Genomic DNA, 19,774 nt, shown 5'->3' on the forward strand with positions numbered 1-19,774 from the left:
AGTTTATAGACATTTACACATATGCCGTACAACAGGGCGTCCTCCTAACGATGAGCTTTCATGTGCCCAGCAAAGGAGAGAGGAGAAGGTTTTCGCTCTACAGTCAGCAGTCCCCTCGGAACACAAGAATAATGCATGACTTGGCCAGTCACTGTCACCAAGCTGTGATGTGTATGAACTGCAAAGAGCATTTTCATGTTTAAGATGAAATAATTTATTTTTAAATATTCAGTGCCTTCTCCGTATTGTACTCACAAGGTCTCAAGTCACAGGCTGTGACTCCATGTTGCCAGGAAGGCTACTTGTCAGCAGCTGTAGTGTGAGCAGCAGCAGGAGGCTCAGAACAAGCCTGTGAAATAAAGTGCATACGCCAGAGACAGCACAATGGCTGGTTTGCTAAGTGGCACGAAGCGCTTCACCCTGCGGGAGCCCTCAGATCTCTGCGCTGAGCAGCTGGGCTGCACTTTTCTCCTATCAATAATAATGATAAATAATAATAACACTAGCAAAGAAAAAGGAAGCTCTGAGCTTGCAGGCTGCATCAGGTGGACTTTGTGCTCCTGCTTCCAAGCACACAGGGATTACTTCACCCAACTCTCCCCCCACAATCTCCGCTTTCGCAGGGCTGGCTGGGGGGCTGAGATGCAGGACTACCCTGTATCCAGGCAACAGGCATCCCTGAGGCTCTGCCAACCTCTGCATCACACAAGAGGAGAAGCTGGGACAGGTACCTCCCCAGACTTCATGGAGCGTGAGATAGAAGGAGCTTTTCCAGTTTTAAAGAGTAAAGGCAGAGATTAAACAAGCTGCCAAGCTATTTTCTGTCAATGAAAGCATGTTCCAAGGTCTCCCCGGGACTGCCTGCTTTCCCAACACTGCTCACCGGGAAGGTGCAAAACTTGCTCTGACCTCTTTTCTTTCTCAGTGCTCTGTATGCTCTTACCTAGGTACATCTCTTCCTACTGCAGGAATTTTCCAGATTTACTAGCTGCCTCTAGGCAGCAGTCTCAACTCCTCGAGCCATGTTTTGGCCAGGCAAAACCTACCAGTGTCATGATTAATGGACACGCACCCACATCACCAAGCTTCAGAGATGGCTTGTGGGAGGAAAAGATCCATTGAGAACAGGTGATTCATCAATCCTTATATTCACAAGTTTTTCATCAGTAAAGGGATAAACTTCTAGGGCCAGGGAGATATGTGGGAGTATGTACACCGACTCCAGTGACATTCAGATTTCATACGCAGTGCCTTGGGCAGGTTTACTCATGATGCACTGTTCCACACAGTTTCCAACTTCCACTGATGTTGACAGAGACTGGGACAGTCTGATGGAGATTTCATATTTGAGGAAAGACCAAAGAACAACATGAGCTAAGAAAGTTATAGACACAAACCTGGTCCCCGAGCGTCTTCCATTCTCAGATAATCTACAGGCCACTGATATTCAAAACATCAACTGCAGAGGATGAAATTATTTTACAGACAACTGGAAATATGGTCGTAGAGCTTCTGCAGTGTTCAGCCGCCTTTCCAATGATTTTTCAAGCTGCCATATGGGCATTATGTAATCGCAAGATATACGGGGAAGAACAGTCACGAATAGAAAAGAATATGACAAATTGCTGCATGAAGATGCTCTGATCCGAACCAGGATTAATTCAAAGAAACCCTGTGTCTAGGATGAAAAAGGGATCACAATGGCCCTTTCCTACCTTACTGGATGCTGTGTCAGCATTTGAGGTTCTTAGCCATAAGCATAATTTGTGACACAACAACTCTGCACAGCAAACACAACAGGTAGCCTAACCTCCCTCATCATCACAGCACTAATACACTATCCAATCAGGATTTTTACTTTCATCCACCATCACCAGAAACATTAAACAAACGTCACCCCCAGAGCTGTATAGAAAGATAAAATCAGGAACACGCTTCAGACCTTGGGAATTCTCATGACTCCTGCTGCAATCTCAGCTCCCTGCACATACTTTTCCTTCTCTCTTACCAACTTTTACAGCCTCATTGTTTTGGCAAATATCTTATTTTTCTTCTAGCACTGACAGCTGTTATTGTAGGAGACAGCACAGTATAAAGTTACTCATTAAGGGAGGTAAAGAACTACCTCCCTTCAACTTCAGTTGAACTCTGGGGAAAAATAAGTACAGTCCATCTTTTCTCCTTTGTGAGCAATGACATGGAACATCAGAAAATACTGGCCTAAGTGCACGTTGTACAGGTGTCTCCAAGGAGATTAAATCAGGGCATGCAATACCCATCCTTTGCAGTACAGGGTGTATCTTCCCAGCCAGCTACACCAATTCTACAACAATTTGCTTAAGTCGGAAGGGTGAGGTGGGACCAGGTCTCCTGGATTTCAGTCTGAGCTCACCCACTGAGAGAAGAGCGGCAAAGCTTTCTGTCTTTTAAATCAGACCAGCTTTTCTCCCCAAATTCTTGCACACATAAAGACTGTCTTGAATCACAGAAATATTTTTTACAGCTTTTCCCTTCCCAACAGGTCCATTTTGCAGCACTGCCTCAGGAAAAGCAAGAAGAGCTGCAGCAAAGAATCTGGAGGTATGGTAAGTGGAAGGACAGAAAGATAAATAAAAGGGAAGGACAGTGATGTGGCACCACTGCAAAGCTGAAGCAGAGGGGTCCCTTCTGAGATAAGGTGTGCTCCAGAGCAGAGGTGACAGCAAAAATCCAAGGGGACATCTTAATCTTGTGTTAGGAAACCACTGAGATCTTCAGACCACACTTCAGCAAAGCACTACCACCACTATCTTCTTCAGGACCTACAACTTAAAATACCCATTTAAGTGCCTCAGAGAAAATAGGCCAGATGCTTTCACCCATTGCAAAACCAACTCTTGTGCCTGCTGCTATTTTGTGCAAATCGATCCCTCGTTCAAAGACTAAAACCAAAATGAGCAGCACTGAAAGACACATCAGCGGAGCTCTGATTGAGAAGGAACCCCGAGCGATGCTGATTGATTACTCCCAGAATGCCTTTCCCTGAAGCAATAATGAAGTACGTGCCTGGGACAGAAGCCCTGAGCCCTGCATGGAAACACTTGAGCAGCTCGCCTGCACCCACAGACCTCCCTGCCTGAGGAACGTATTTAAAACAGTTCTGCAAAGCACTACAGCCAGGGTCTCTCCTGAAAAAAAAACAAACGTTCCCTTCCTTTCATTCTCCTCCCCTTTAAATCAAGCTCAAACCCCAAATCTGGAGCATCTCTACCATGTGTGTAATGGTATCTGTCCAACATTCCTCAATAACAGAATCACTTGGGATGGGGAGGAGAGTGCTGCTCATCCTGGGCAGGCATATTGCAAGGGAGTCAGGGAAGATAAACAATGCCCTTTGGAGGTTTCAAACAGTGCCTGCTGCTGGTGCTGAAGGCAGTTATTTTAATCCTCAGCTGCAAGTCACTGGGACACAATAAAAGAGAATTAGCAAAGAAAACATTTGATGATAACAATGAGCATTCATGCCTTATTCCTTGACTTGCAGCTGACGCTATTCAGTAATTCAGAGGTGGATGAGAAAATAGGAAAGGAAATCCTAGAGCAGTCTCCCAATCACTAAGAGTGGCAAAAGCAACTCAGCAGCAAGAAGAGTAATGCCCTAATTGTCATTTTCCTGCCAGACAAGCCCCAAACTCTTTCAGAAATGGGGCACAAAAAGAAATTTTACATTAACAAAAAAAACAAACAAACAAAAATTACTCTTCATTAGTATACCCAGAAAGAACATAGCAAGATGTTCAAAAGATTCTGTTGTTTGGATGACAAAAAAGAAAAAAATAAAAAAACCCAAACCAGATGGGAAGAATTGCTTCAGTTTGAACTGGTAGAGATTTCTTCTAGAACAAAAACCCACAAAGGTATTTCTTCACATTAATACCCCAAAGTTTTGTTTAATCTAAGATGAAATCTTATTTGTTTATATTTTCTAACTTAAAAAACACCAACTATCCCAAACAAAATACCACACAAAACCTCTTTTTATAAAATGTTTGGACCTAATATTAATAGGAAAATGTATGTTTTATTTTTAGATATTAAAAAGATCAGCTTCAGCATTTCTAAACAAAAAATATATATTGCATTAAAAGTCTGGAAGTAAATATTTTAATGTTTACAAATGTATATATAGATATATATACGTATTCCTACTGTTGATTAAAACTATTTACTTAATTTTAACTTGATTTTATGAAGATGTATGGTCTCAGTAAAGATCCTTGGATGCAAAAGTTTGTGTAATTTTTCATAAAAAATTGTCTTTCATAAAAATTGTCTGCTACAGAGATGTGATTCACAGACTTGATATGCACAGCTGTTTTTCTGTTCACAGGAAAAGAACCATCAGAACACTAGACTTTTCATCAATTGTCATTAATACTGATCACTAGAAAAAAAAAACAGCAAAAGACCAAGACCCCAGGCAGGTCAGGCAGTAGCTTGCGATTTGTGCACCTAACAGTCAGAACTCTTGAGTATCCCTGGGGATTTATATTGCTAGTCCTTAATACCTGGATTTAGATTTAGCTAGTTTAGAGTTTTCCAAATGAGTTCTTTCTAACTGCATCTTGGGGGAAAAAAAAAAAAAAAAAAACAACAACAAAAAAACACCACAAACAAACAAACAAAAAAACCCCACCCAAAACATAAACCATTTCATCACTGCATTTCAGAAGTCACCATCACTTATCCCCATTTCCTGAGATGACTTGTGGAATATACACAACTTTATCCACTGTGTGGTCATACTAAGTCTCCAGGAAAATCAGAGCTTTGGCATACTGATCTTCAGGTATTTTAAGCAACCATAAATTGTGCTCATGTGAGTAGTCTGTTCTTAAGCCTTTACTTTGAACACTGACTTTTGGCAGAAGGACCCAGAATAGCAGAATGCCAATTCCTGGTTCCAATCAGTTCAGAGAGATTTTGGCCTTCAGTGCTGCTACCAGATAACATGCAGAACTGGGAGATGGAAAGGGAAATGGAAAAGTAAAGGCAGTCCTGGCAAATAATTACACTTTCCAGTAACGTGATCCATACATGAATCCAACTCACAGGCCAATAGCTTGCGATAAACTTATAGCTCCATTCTGAGAGCTGAGCACTTTAGCATGGGGGGAAAAAGAGAACAAACTCTTTTCTTCTTGTTAACTGAATCCTTGTGGGAGAAGTAAGTTAAAGTTGAGGATATTATTTTTAGCTTTCTTGGAATGTACTCTTGGATATACTTTGCAGCCAGAAATGTTATAAATGGTCCAGGTCAGTTCTAGGAGTCGGTGACAAACTCTGCCTTGCCAAACATGTCCTGTGTACTGCACTGGGTGTCCATTGTTCTCTCTCTAGCACCAGCAAGGGCTACCCAGACAGCAGCAAGAATACCCAAGCCTGAAAACCCTGCTGCAGAACATGGGGAAACCAGTGGGTCGGATAGCCACAAACTCTAATATCCTGTCCTTAACAGCCACGAAGGAAAAGCGCCAGAAGCAGTTCAAGGTGGCAATTACACAAAGCCAGCTCACAGGAAAAGCTCCCTCCTACCCTCCTGGGCTCAGGGGCTGGCTCCTCCCATGCTTCAGGGAGGAGCTAAACCTGTTAAACCTCCAAGATACCTGAAAATGTCAAGACAGTGCTACAAGTCCATCTGAAAACTAGCACCTGTTTAGTGATTGGGCATTTGAAAAGAAACCTTTCACAGATGATTAAAAGAGGTATTTTATGTTAAACATACTCCTTTGAAATATATTTATATTTGCACATGCTGCTGGGGGTGTTGGTCCACTCATACATGAGCTGTACTCCACGTTTTGGGGAAAGGAACAGCTGCAGACAGTCACATATTCAGCTCAAGACCTCCATATGCTGGACGCTGGAAGCTAAAATACAGGCAGAGCACTGCCATTATAACCCCTCCATCTCCTCCAGCCACAAAATGCCTGCATGTCCGCTCTACCTCAGCTCTCCTGACACCTGCTTCTGAGGAGAGCACCCCTGAATGTCCAGCACAAGCATGTCCAAGGCTGCTCCACTTTCTTATCTGCCAACAACTGTCAACAAATGCGATGTCTGCCAAGGATACGGCTCCCACCCATTAGAAGGTAACCAGAGCATGAGTCATCTTACAAAGGACAAGCCAGACATTAGATTATCGTCACCATAATCTTTACTGTGCACAAGCCTGGCCAGCAGCTGGCCTATGTGTAGGCTGCTCTCTCGAAAGAGCTCTCAAGACTTTGCCCTAACTAGATACATCAATGCAAGCAAGCAAGAAACTCCAGCTTAAAACATGTCAGGGCACTCAATAGTAATAATAACCTTTTTCATGCTCTGCAAGTTTAAAACCCAACTAGTTTTCAGTTTATTTTCTTTTTAATGTAAGACCCATGATATTTTTTCATGTGTAGTTTTACAAGTGAGGAAAGGGAATTTCTAGATTACTTCTTTCATTTTTACTTCCCTTCCTTGTTCCTGTTTTGTCACAGAAAGGAGGAAAAACAGGGAAAAGTACGAACATAAACCCTCCAGAATTAAAATTTTTCATCATCAGATTTCTCTGTAAAGACATGCAAAGTGCCACAAAGCTAGTTTCTGCACAAAATAAAATACATTTCCTACAAGAAAAAGCTTATCAGCTGTTTTAATGACTTTATATATATGAGGAAAGAAGGCAGAGAGGAATCAAGCTACTTCCCACTGTCAGTATGCAGTCTAGGCACAGAGCTAATAATTGAATGCAAAATTCCCCAAACCCACTTCACTTCTTAGAGGGTAATACTATCCTTATTACTGATTTTAGTAGTTATCACCTTTCACTGATCCCAGCTCTTACTCATAAGCCCAAGAATAAAAGCTTCAAATACATGCACATATACGCCTCTTATATATCTGTTTCCTGAGAAATCTCCACAGTGAGAGAATAGTTCTAGCGGCTTTTAAACTAAGTCCCCAGCTTCACTCAGTAGTTTTCAAGCTGCACAAATCAAAAGCGAACGTACTTTTGTAGGTCTCAAAATAAGCAATGCAAAGCCTTCCCTGCCATTCTCAGTGACACCCTATCTCAGCCGCTCTGCCCAGGACGTGGCACAGCAATGAAAGGCAGCTCTGCTTTCCTGTCCTGTCACATTGGGTAAACCTCATTGTCCCTTGACAAAGCGCTTTACCCAAGATAGAGTTAGTCAAAAAAGCTTTAAATTACTTTGTAGCATTAGATCTTAGTGACAGGAACTGTTAGAAATATATTTCTAATGACAATTTCTTTCCTCCTCCATCATGATCATTTCCATGTTACACAAGCTCACAACTTCACAGGGAAACAGCCCAAACCATGGTTAGCATCAGAAGGATTAGCTCCAAGTCTCTGGAGCAAGACCTCTGAAAAGCTCAGTCCTCTGCTGGCAGAATCAGCTCTAGTGACATGTGGGTCCTCTACAGCCAGTAGAGACAGGAGCAGCAAACGCATGCCACATTGTCAGCAGCCACTTAGAGCCTGATGAGCACCTCCTGCAGCAGAAGAGCAGAAGCCTCTTGCTATCCCAGCTGAGATCCCAAGCGCTGCTCCTCAGGGAAGGCTCTTGGGATGCATGGCTGACCTGGCACTCACCCTTGACGCTCTTCTGTCCCTCGTTAGCGCTCGCACAACAAACGTCGGCCACTGCAGCTCGTGGGACAGCGATAATGCGAGCAGGCTGCAACCAAAACACGTGGCCTGGGAGTTTGCAGGGAGCTTGCAACAATGGCTGCCAGGCCAGGAGCATTCCATTTATCTGTGCAGTGCTAACTCAGATGTCCCATGCCAGCCATGTACATGTCAAAAGTCATTTGCCGCTTCGCTGGTAATTTGAGAACCGAGAACATGGGGCATCGCATCGTTCCACACCACTCGCTGTGATATCTCCTCCTGATACCACAGTGGACAGCATTTAGGAGGCACCGAATTACCTTTCATGAAGAAATAGCTACATGAGCACATTCTCCTGTTATGTTGGTGCCAACTCAAGCACAAAGTAAAGTAAAGCCCAGAAGGCTTCCCCTGTTTTATCTCTAGTATAATTACAATTTATCATAGAGTAAGATTCTCTTGGAGGCTAATTTTGTAGACATTTGAGAGTAGCACAGCTTCTCCAAACAATTTAATTTACAGCCAAAAGAAAAATTAAAGAAAACTAGAACTTTCTCAGTACAATATCAGATTCTTTTGGTCAATGCAGCCTCCATTTACAGGCTTATTTAAAAGACACTGAACCTTCAAAAAGTCCTTACTCCATTCTCACAAAATCACAGTTTCTTTAAAATTTGTCAAACTGTTCAACATTTTAATAAGGAAAAAAGTGTATGTTGTCAATGCACACGCAGATAATCATCATAATAATATTGAACTACTATTATTCTGGCCAAAAATGTGTTTATAGAAAGTACTTTCCCTTTTTCCACTTCTGTAATCACACCTCAGCATAACACAGATTGAATATTGTAACATAATTGTGGTAAATGGACCTCAAAATTTATTGCTTCTTCTTTCTAAGAAGGAATTAGGTTTTTTGTATTTTGATTTTTAACAAGTTTGCAACATTATCAGTTGTTGAACAGATTTTTATGGGGGAGCATCACAAGGAAACAGAATTGATGGCAACCGCAGAAAGTGCAACTAAAAACTGCATCCCAATTCAAGAGGCTACAAAAGAGTGCCCAAACCTCATGCTCACGTGCACAAGCACTTACTTATTCTTCTCTGAGAATTATCTTTTTCCCAACTTCCAAACCTATGCTTTTCCTACTCCAGGCTCTGCCTCTGCTTTCTGGAGCCGGGGGATTCAGCCTTTTTTGGGCTCATGTTGCTACAGCTGTTCCTTTGTAGAGGTTGCTAAGTGGATGTGTTTGAAGTTCAGACTTATTTCAAAAAAGCAGGCAGTTTCTATTCATCAACAAGTGACAGTAGCACCAGGAAATGATCCCAAACTTCAGGAGTTCTTTTCCTGAGCTGGTGCGTGTTTAGTCTGACCCTTGTCCCCGCAGAACTTCGGCCCCCAAAATACTGCTGCTCACAGCCTTGCTTCCTGCAGGCTCAAATGTTTCATCTGCCCGCTGGGATAATTGGGCTGTGGTCATCCCCAGCAGTGGGCTTGGTCATCCCACAGAGCAAAGGAAGCTGCTGGCCCAAACTGGTGCATGCCACTCCCTCAGCACTTCAGCTGCAAAATATATGAATACAAGGTAGATTGTGAATGAGGAGGGACACAGAGGGGTGCTCTGTGCCTCTGTCCCATGGCCTGAGCATCCTCGTATGCAATAAAAAAAAAAAGAAAAGAGAATAAACATCATTATTACTCTTTATTACAGAGTTCAAGATGCAGAGAAATGCAACAACCTCTCCTCCTGTCATAGTAGCTGCACCTCATAATTTGCAATATGCCACTTTGCCTCATCGCCTGAACTGAGATAACAGAGACAAAGTAAGTCTTTTGCACAGCCCAAGATGCTATACCATGGGTATCATGGGCCACCACTTTCCTTTGCCTAGAGCTTACACCAAGACAGAACAACTTTCAGCAAGGGGGGAAGAAAAAGCTACTGGAAGAAATCAATTATTAGAAAGAATGCAACATTATGCCATTTTCCTTATATGGCCACTGTATCCCATGTGGAGGCACAAACAACAGCCAGCTTGGCAGGGGGTGGAATAAGAAGAAGACCTGGAGGGGAAAAAAAATAATTAAAAAAAAAAAAAAAAAAAAAAAAAAGAGTGTGTGTGTATATATATATATATATATATATAAATAAAAAAAATCCCTGCCGGCCCTCACCCTCCATTTCCTCTTGGATTTCTTTGTGACTGCACTGAAAGGGGTCAATAGCTCCCAGCTTGAGAAATGCAGCTTTTGAAAGGACTATCACCAGCATCTGTATTTAAAGCATGCCTTTTACTTCACAGCCCCCCAGCTAATGCAAAGCTTTTAAAAAGCAAGCAGCAAGATAAACTCTCAGGGTAAAGAAAAAGCAAAGGGGAGAGGAGAAATAGTGCCTATCTGCCTTGGGTTTACTGGCACTTCCAGTGGAATAAAGCTTGACTGGCAAAGCAAGGACAGGGAACATAAGCTGGAGATGATCCAGAGTGCTACGGATCATTACCCCTGGCTTTAGTCTCCACCTCCCCGTCCTTTAAGGTATGTTATGAAACCACATGAAGCAGCCAAGCACCAAGCTGGGAAAGGGTTTCAAGTGATTAAAAACAATAGGAAAAATAGCACAGGACTCACTGAGCATATCAAAACTCTTAAACAAGTGTTTAAGAATTTTGTATCAGACAAACACAGGCAACTTAGTAAAATTTTAAAAAGCTTGATTAACTTATCTTAATAATGAAAGACTGGACCAGTGACTAAGATTATATTTAGGCTTTCTGTTTGAAGAAATACTCCAGAAAAGCTATGGTATGTTAGAGGCAGGATTTATTGAGAGGGAGGAGGAACAGGATTGTAACCTCCCCCTTCAGTGCCAGAGGACAGAGCCCATGTGGGCTCCATTTCACATTGAAGTCTCATTCAAACATCCAGTGGCAATTATATTGCAGTTGCTTTCTGTATTAGGATGTTGCTTTTAATTTGCTTTGGAAGTGGGCAAATCCATATATCCACGCACGGAATTTGTACAGCTCAGCTGTTGCTGTACTCTCCAGGTGTAACCCAATCACCTGCATTCCAGCATTCATCTCCTTTAGAAATGAACTGTTCTCCCTAATAAAATTGTTCCAAATTTGAGGAAAAAACCCCAGGTGAAATGTCACTGAAAGATGTTCTACTTTGTATTAACTAAATACAACAGCTACGATTTTCCAGCTCAACTTTGTTTGGCTTTATCTGATTATTTAACTGGAGCCTTTCAGTAAACATTGGAAGAAGCCCACACCATTCATCAGAGACAAGCCTGAAATTCACAGACAGAAATGTACAGTGGAAAGGTACAGCGGTACCTCCAGCAGCACCACACACAGCAAAAAGGTATTTCATACTAACAAATCGTCTGGGAGAAAAGCCAAAGAGACCAGAGAACGCTCCCGAAGCACAGAAGTAAATTGCCTCTTCAAGTCTCTAGCACTGGCAGCGTATGACTTTGCATTTCACTTTAGTTCCCAATCATACTATCTTTCTCACAGGCATTCAAATACATTAGTCTGTGCCTTATCAGATCTTGAATTACGATTGTAGGAAAGCTCCTAAGTCTGAGAAATGTAGTTCAGAGACGTTTATGGGGCAGTAATGAGTACTGACAGATAAGCCACACTCATGCAAACACACTTGCAGCTGATGTCTGGTTTAACACAATACAGACCTAAGCCTTCATAATACAGCATAGGAAACAGAATCCTCCCATCACCTACAACTAATTGCATCTGCAGCGGTCAGGGGTTGAAAGAGAAGTAAGCAGATTAATTCTATTAGTCTGTGCAATAGTATCCCAAGGGGACAAGGGAAAATCCCATCGTTTAAATCAGGACTGGTAGACGCTGCTGGGAACGATGTTACATGCTAGTAGGGGATTAAGAGTTCGGACTAAAGGGCCTCATTTCTTCTAGATCTGGTTTCCATGAGTCATAGCAATTGGAACTGCAAGGCTTTTGTGTTTGTTTTTTTTTCACTTACGGATGACTTGATACATCTTCCCGAGTTGAAAACAATATTATTAAATTAATTTCTTACTAAACCCCTTCTCCACAACATGCATTCCTTTAGTCCTTTTTCTTTAAAAGTTTTCTGTTTAAATTATTAAATTGGAAATTGTGTTTCCAATACAAAATTATTTTAGAATACAAGATCCAAGTATTGCTTTATTAATACCTCGTATGCAACATTTTTCTTTTTTCAGCCTACTCCTCCCACACTTTTAACCTATATTTATCTCAACCATATGGGAAGTCTTGATCCTCTGAAAGTACATTTTTGCTGAGAAATGTTCCCAATGCTGTAAATACATTGTAAAGTTTCATCCCTACTGACAAGGTAGACAGTGGTGACAAAGCCCCTCTTGAGCCAAATGAATGGAAAAAAGTAATTTGCTCAATCCAGTGCCGGTGAGCTGGAGCATCAGAAGCACTCCCTTTACCTGTGTGCTGCTTTGAGGGGACAAGCTTCCAGAAAAATGCTTGTTCTCCTCAAGAAGTCAGGCTGTACTGAGTATGCATCGGTCAGGATCCTTGCTTCAGGTCTCTAGCACTGTGATCGAGGCTGGTCAACCTGTCAGAAACAGCAAAGAAAACATATAAGGCACATACTGGACCTGAGGAGAAGACTGCCACCTTGTTTTACTTCCTCCTGCTTGGATAAAAAACAACTCTTTCTTGTACACCTGAAGAAAAAGAGGGGAAGCATCTCTCATTGATCTTGTCAATACCAGGACTAAAGGCAAATTCTTCTTCCTTAGTTTCCAGTTCTCTAAACTGAGCAGAAAAGGGCTTGGACCAGAAGGCAGGAGGAGGACAGGACTATTTCCAGCAGAGTAAGAAAGAAGCAACAGAGTTGCTCAGCATCTTACCCCCCTTGCTCCTCTGCACAGCAGAGGAGAGTCATGCTCAGGAAGAGGTGCTGTGAGTCCCCAGATGTCCAGTTCCAGAACAGAGGGTGGAGAAGTGTGTGATAAAACACACTTAACTCACACTCCCCATTTCTGTATGCAACAAACATGCACACATCTGTTCACCTACTGGATCGATGTTGAAGTACCACTTACTCTGAAAGGAGGGAGCCAGAAACGATTGAGGATGAAAAAGAAGGCAAGGTGATGGAGCTAAGGGGCAGGAAGAGGGTGGGAGGAGGACACCCACAGGTGCTCAAGGGGTGAAAGCAATAGGGCAAGTGAAAGAAGAGAGATCAGAGCCTGCAGAAAGGCATGAAAGGCCAGTGGGAGAGGAGAAGGGATCATGCCAGGTTGTGTCTGTTTTCTACTTGCAGAAATCAGCCAGAGACGGGGCACAGAGGCGGAGCCATCACTTTAACTGAGCAATCGTTCCGTAACAGCTCCTCACTGGAGAGCAGCAGCAAGTCTGGATCTCATTCTCCCTGACAGCTCCAGTTCAGATATGGAGACGGCGCCATGTAAATCTATTTCATGAAATTAATTCTCTTTTCTCTAGTCTATCTTGTTGCTTTGCTCTCTTTTGAAGCCCAAATCCTCTGCCCTGCCCAGCCACTCCAGATCTCAGGGCCAATACCAACTGTCCATATGAAACATCAGGTAGCATCTCTGACCCCTCGGCATCACACAATGCTTAGCACCTCCCTCGAGATCAAGATAAAAAGCTGGGAGAGAAGGTTTTGTCACAGCAACTCCACCCATCAGTGCCATAAGACCCTAGACAGAGCTGCAGCAGGACGTGTCAAGTTCCCCTTCTCTGTCATGCTGTCTGAAGATGACAGCCATACTGCGCTGAACTGGCAGTTGTCAATCCAGGGATTACAAAGCCACCTACAAGCCAGCTGGAAAGTGCCAATGTCACACCAGACCACATGAAAGGAAGTTCCTCCCCCGCACAGGGTATCAGCCCTCCATCAGCAGCTCCCTGCTCCCCAGTGGGGTGTTATTTCACACTTCCCCAGGACGAGAGAGAGGGATTAGTGGGAACGCAAGGGCATTTGATGAGGAGAGCTCTGCACCCTGGACATTCATCTCACATACAACAGAGGGGCAGCACGGCCTGGTGAGCAGAGCAAGGGCCCACCAAATGGTACTTGGGCAGATGTTCTCCATGTCTCCACTGGACTCTTTCAGCACTTTCAGCTGTGGTCCATCCAACCGTGGGTGTTTGTTTACAAGACTCTTCTTTGCTCTGTACAACCTAGCAGTTCAAATACACACATACCAGCCACATCATGGTGTGATCGCGACACGCAAAGCAACCACACGGAGACGAGAGATTTGCAGGGCAGAGTTGTTCCTCTGAGAGAGCCCAAGGCTGAGCCAAGCCCAGAGCCCCTCTGCCCGTTTATTTCTTACTTTTTATACATTTGTGGGTCTGGCTGTGGATTGGCTTCTGGAGTTATCACCTCCCAGCTGAATGGCCAGACCAACTGTCAGTTACATTTGTTTTCAGGTTAGAAACATGCAAACAAAGGACAGAGAATGAAAAACAAAGGATTTGTTTATGTTACATGTGTGAGAAAAGGCAAAACCTGCTACTAATATTGTACAGAAGCTAAAAAGTCTGACTCCATTTTATGAACAATCAAAAGGCTTTAAAAAACTCAGAAAAACCAGGGTGACATCATGGTTTCTTTGAAGGGGAGGGGCAAATATTTGAGAGGTGCAAGTGCTTGTATGTAGAAAATGCACATCCATACACTTCTGCACAGGACAAAATGCCTGCTGCCTAGCAAAACATTGAACACAGTCCTAGTCCTTTCAGACGTAAGTTATTGGATAATAATTCCCAGTCTTTGAAGACAGTGAGGGAAAATAAAAGTTTATTCAAGTTTGTAAATTATCTGAAACCACAATATGGAAAATGTCACAGGCAGGCATACAGAGCCATCAAAATTTGATTCAATGGCATCTTTAGTAGCAATTTTCCCTTTCCATTATGGAAGAACAGTCCTGTCCTTGTAGGCAAACCCCGTTCATCCCCTATTACTATTCCAGCTGATGCACCACTGTGATCAGAAGCAGAGGGCTCTAATATACTTAGGGTCACTAATAATGTATTTTGTCTTCTGAGCATGCTTGCTCAGATGAGGGATTTCAATCACCTCTATTCAAGGAATATTAAGAAACACAAGATACATCAGATCATATAAATCCTCCTCTCCAGTGGAGGATGATGCCTCTCCTCTCTCCCCTGTTTTGTTTACATGTAATCCAACTGGAAGTATCTCAGGCAGCAGGAATATTCTCCTTTCTCTCAGCAGACTCCAGAAAAGCCTGATAGCTGTCTTAAAGACTTCTTGCATACATCAAGAGTCTGTCTGGTTTGGTTTTTTTTAGAAAATGTGATTCCTTAGTATCTCGTCAGAGCAAAAGCAGTAGCATGTGAGAAATGTGAATAAAGAAAACAAAAAGCAGACTTATTCTCCGAGACTGATGCAGAGGAACATAGATGGACAGCTGCACTAGAGGATCCAACACCCCTCTAGCCTGCAAGTGAATTTTCTGTAGAGGAGTAGGCCCAGTGGACTGTGGGTCATCTGGGCTCAATACATTTTCAATATGAAAACAAAAATAAACAAAAGCTTAATGTGGAAATTTCTCCCAGTTGTGGCCCCGGTCTTGCATTCTCTCTAATCTGTGCTGGCTGCTATCAGAGACAAGACCCTGGCTTAGACATGACCTGACCTGGACTAGCAGCTCAGGGGTGCTGCTCCCACAAGACTGCACTGAGCCCCACACCCTTGGGGCTTTAGACTCTGCGGCTCCTGAGTTTGATTTAAGGCACACAACTGACTCTACTGGAATTTAGTTTCTAAAAAAAATTTTCTTTTAAATCCAACCCTCATCACAGCTTTCTCCCCAGCTCAATGTTTCTATCCTTTGGGTTCCCAGTGGTGGTATATTTTGCAAATAACATTTTTTTTCCTCCATGTATACTGGTACAACCACACACATGGGTTGTATAAAGCCACTTAATCAAGCATAAGCAACAAGAGTTTGCACTACATACTGACACAGACATCAGGAGGAGCACAAAGCATTCCTGTTTAACATTTTAGGCACCAGAAAAAACACCAAAACAGATGTAAAGCAAGCCAACTCCTCATTACTTAACACAACACAAATCTTTGTGCATTAAATACAAGTGAAAGGGAGCTGTGGAGCTGGCATTAGCTTGACAGATGTTGAGATGAGCTGCACCAGAACTGAGTGTGCCAGCCTGAAACAGTGCATGTTAAAAAGGCGTCTGCTTATTGTTTGATATGTGTATTTATTTATATAGACAGCTTGCTGACATGCTGAAAGGTTGGGGAGGGTGGTGTAGGCTGGCATTTTAAACTCTCAGCAGACATTCAGCAAGTGGTTCTTTATCCTTTGGTCATGTCACAAGCTTCCATTTTATTGCAGAGTGGTGGCAAAAGGGGGGAGCAGGGAAGGAACCAGGATCCCCTCCACTGTGCAGACTTAACTCCCCTCCAGGAGCTTGCCCTTAACACACAAGGCAGCGTTTCCAAGCTCAGCCTCCACAAGCATGTTGCCCCTAGGGCTCAACCTCCAATTTCTGGAGCCTCTGCCTTTGATACAGACATGAGAAGAGTCTCTGAAAAGCAAGTCAAGCACAGCTCCTTGTGCATAAAAAGAGATCTTTTTTAACAAGAAAGAAAATTAATTAAGTGGGTAAAATCCCACAGGTTGGAACAGCAGCTGAGGAATTATCTTTCTATCAGGTTGGTAATGAGGACTAAAAAACCTCACACAAACATTAACAGCTTTATATGGGCTCATTGGCATTTCAGATCAGATGTGAGATTTGGCATTCCCAGGAGCACCAGATGCAACTCCAGTTACAGACCAGACTATGGGCAAATGCATTTTACCCTTCTAAAAACAGTCTTGTCACAATGCCTGAAAATTAAAGGTACATCTCCATCTACGCAATATATTTTTTCCCCCAGAAATTACTCCCAGGGGGAATGTAGGTCACTACATCCAATGCCTCAGGTTGATCTGACTCACCTCTGAAACCTGAGTTTAGATATGTAAGTGTGAGAACTTTTCAACATGCTGCGGGGAACAGCCAGCACACATCAAATGACAAGATCAGACACTGGCCAAATCCACCACCTCTATCCTACTGAATTCATAGAATCATAGAATATGCTGAGTTGGCAGGGACCCATCATGGATCCTTGATCAGGGATTATGGAATTCAACTCCTGGCCCCATTCAGGACATCTCAAAAGTCAAATCATGTGCCTGAGAGCATTGTCCAAATGCTTCTTGAACTCTGTCGGGTCTATGCTGTGACCATTTCCCTGAGGAGCCTTTTCCAGTGCCCAACCATCCTCTGGGTGAAGAACCCTTTCCTAATACCCAGCCTAAACCTCCCCTGACTCAGCTTCATGCTGTGTCCTTGGGTCCCTGCCTCTGGCCACAAAAGAGATCAGTGCCTGCCCCTCCACTTCTTGTGAGGAATGCGAGTTCCCCTCAGTCTCTTCTCCAGGCTGAACAGAGCAAGTGACCTCAGCTGCTCCTCTTATGGTTTTCCTTCCAGACCCTTCACCATAGTTGTAGCCCTCCTCTGAACAATCTATAATAGTTTCATGTCTTTCTTATATTGTGGCACCCCAAACTGCCCCCAGCACTGCAGGTGAGGCCATCCCCATGCAGAGCAGAGCAGGACAGTCCCCTCTCTTGCCCAGCTGGTCATGCTGGGCCTGATGCACCCCTGGACATGCTTGGCCCTCCCGGCTGCCAGGGCACTGCCGACTCCTAATGCACTTTCTGTCAACCAGGACCCTCATGTCCCTTTCCTGCAGCGCTGCTCCACAGCTCCTCTCATTTCCTAATCTGTCCACACATCCAGGGTTGTCCTATCGCAGTGCAGAATCCAGCACATGCCCTTGTTAAACTTTACATGGTTGGTGAATGCCCATCTCTCCAGTCTGTCAGGTCCCTCTGCAGGGCTTCTCTGCCTTCAAGGGAGTTGACAGCTCCTTCCAATTTAATGTTGTTGGTAGACTTACTTGGTATTCCTTCAAGTCCTGCATTCAAGTTGTTAATGATGTCGAGGAGAACTGGGCCAGGCATGGAGCCCAGTGGAACCCCACCAGTGACCAAATGCCAGTCTGATGTCACCCTATTCCCTGTAAGTCTTTGTGCCTGCCCTGTGAGAGCCGGTTGCTCACCCATTATAGGATGTGTCTATCCAGCTGTGTGCTGGATGTTTTGTCCGGAAGGATACTGTGAGAGACAGTACCAAAAGCTTTGCTGAAGTGCAAAAAGATTACATCTACCGTCTTTTTTAGATCAGCTGGGTGGGTTACTGTGTCATAAATGGAAATGAGGTTTGACAAGCACCACCTTCCCCTCATGAAGCTGTGCTGGCTGTGACCGGTGACTGTGTTGTCCTCCAGGAGTCTGCCCACCAACACTGCTGGCTGCTTAAGTGTTAACACTCACAATTACTATTTAATGCTAACCAAAACAATACAGATTTTTTTTTTCCCCCATACCCTGAAATGGAAAATCTACCAGATCTGGGACCAATGACAAGAATTTCAATCATGTTCATGGCAACCACTGCAATAGGGGATCCTACCACAAAGAAGCCACGTGGCCTGGTGAGCATCACGCTGAACTGTGACAAACTATTCAAAGCTACATTTCAGAAATGCTTTAACTTCCCTGGCAACCAAGGCGAAGGAATTTGTCGCTTCCCCACAAAAAGAAAAAGAAAAAAAAAAGTGAACTATTGGTCATCTTTCCCCAACATGCCTTTGCACATCTTTCCACCCTTTGTTACTGTTCATATCACTAGAGTCCCTAGAGGTCGTGCAGAACCAAGCCTCTTACTGTGTGCAGCGTAAAAGAGCTCCCTGCCCGAAAAGCTAGCTGACTAAACAAATAAAAAGCAGGGAAAAAATAGTATTTCCCTTGTTACAGATGGGAAGCGGAAATCCAGAGAGATATTGGTGGTAAAGATCAGGCAAGAAGCCAGTGAATGACCTGGGAAGAGAACATCTTCTGTCTCAAGTTTATTCCTTCAGTGTGGAGATCACTGTTTCTTCCTTTCTTGTTCTCCTGTTTTTCCCTGAAATTTGTTCCTTTTAAAGCTTGTAAAGTTCATTCTTAAAAGCAAAATTGACAGGCTACTGGTGCTTTTCATTTTCATGAGGAGGAGATTTAGGGATTCTGATGTAAATAAGCACAAGGAATTCTTAGCTGGCACCCAAATATTGCCCCAAAGAGGCCAAATGCCCCCTGTTTAAATTAACAAGTGCTGGCAGGTGCAGTTTTGTGAAGTTTTTTAATATAACTAATCATGGGGCCTTCAACTGACTAATTCTAGTGCAGGTACTTCCAAGGTAGATATTTCATATATTACCCATGCACATCAGTGAATACACATGACAACCCTACCAGATGAAAAAATTATTTTGAAATTGCATGGAAATGAAAGATGTCTCTTTCAAAAGTTTCACTAATTAGCCAGACTTACCAAAGGCTAAGGATAATGGAGTGTTTCCTCTATTATCTGCCTCTATGTCTGCCTTTCATTAATTCAAATGCCCTCTGTGCCCTAAACCTATTGGAAGAAGAAACCAATTGCACTTCTGAGCAATAGGATTAAATTACCTGCCCCAAGGAAGCAGGTTGCCTAACAGAAGCATTTGCAATATTAATAGCTACTTCAAATAATTTTAAATCATCCTTTAACGACTATCACTACTTCCTCAGTTTTTCTTGAGTTTGAAATATCTGTAGTGCATAAACAACAGTCAATCTAACTGTTTTTCAAGTTGTTTTTTTTCTTGTTTGACTCAGAAATGATGCTTTCTGTCAGCCTGAATTGTTAATTTAAGTTTGTGATTGCTGCTCTCTCCTCTTTCCTTGAATAAAGGGCTGGCTGATCCCTGGAATACTGCAGCAGAGCGCTTGGGTTTTCACACTCAAGCTGTCACTCCATTAGTTCTGACAATCTGGCAGTTTTCTACCCTACTTTTTAAAGGCTCTCATCTATCTCTTGTACCTTTTTCCGCAGATTCACCTGAGAAGGCACATTGAGAGTTTTGGACAGGATGTTCCCAGAATTACAAGAGCATATAAG

At 43.1% G+C, this 19,774-nt stretch overlaps 1 protein-coding gene across 7 annotated transcripts in view; it reads right to left on the reverse strand.

Moving 5' to 3' along the window:
- TSPAN18 (tetraspanin 18) overlaps positions 1–19,774 on the reverse strand; it is a 122,767-nt gene that overhangs the window by 47,734 nt on the left and 55,259 nt on the right. For 6 of the 7 annotated variants that reach the window (XM_058421241.1, XM_040068608.2, XM_040068610.2 and 3 more), the window contains exon 2: positions 12,130–12,260. The exons of the other annotated variant lie outside the window; for it this stretch is intronic. The gene's annotated coding sequence lies outside the window, so the exon portion shown is untranslated. The remainder of the gene's footprint in view (positions 1–12,129; positions 12,261–19,774) is intronic. 7 annotated transcript variants of the gene reach the window in all.

The sequence above is a fragment of the Hirundo rustica genome, chromosome 6 (assembly GCF_015227805.2).
Source record: "Hirundo rustica isolate bHirRus1 chromosome 6, bHirRus1.pri.v3, whole genome shotgun sequence".
In the NCBI taxonomy this organism is placed as follows: Eukaryota; Metazoa; Chordata; class Aves; order Passeriformes; family Hirundinidae; genus Hirundo; species Hirundo rustica.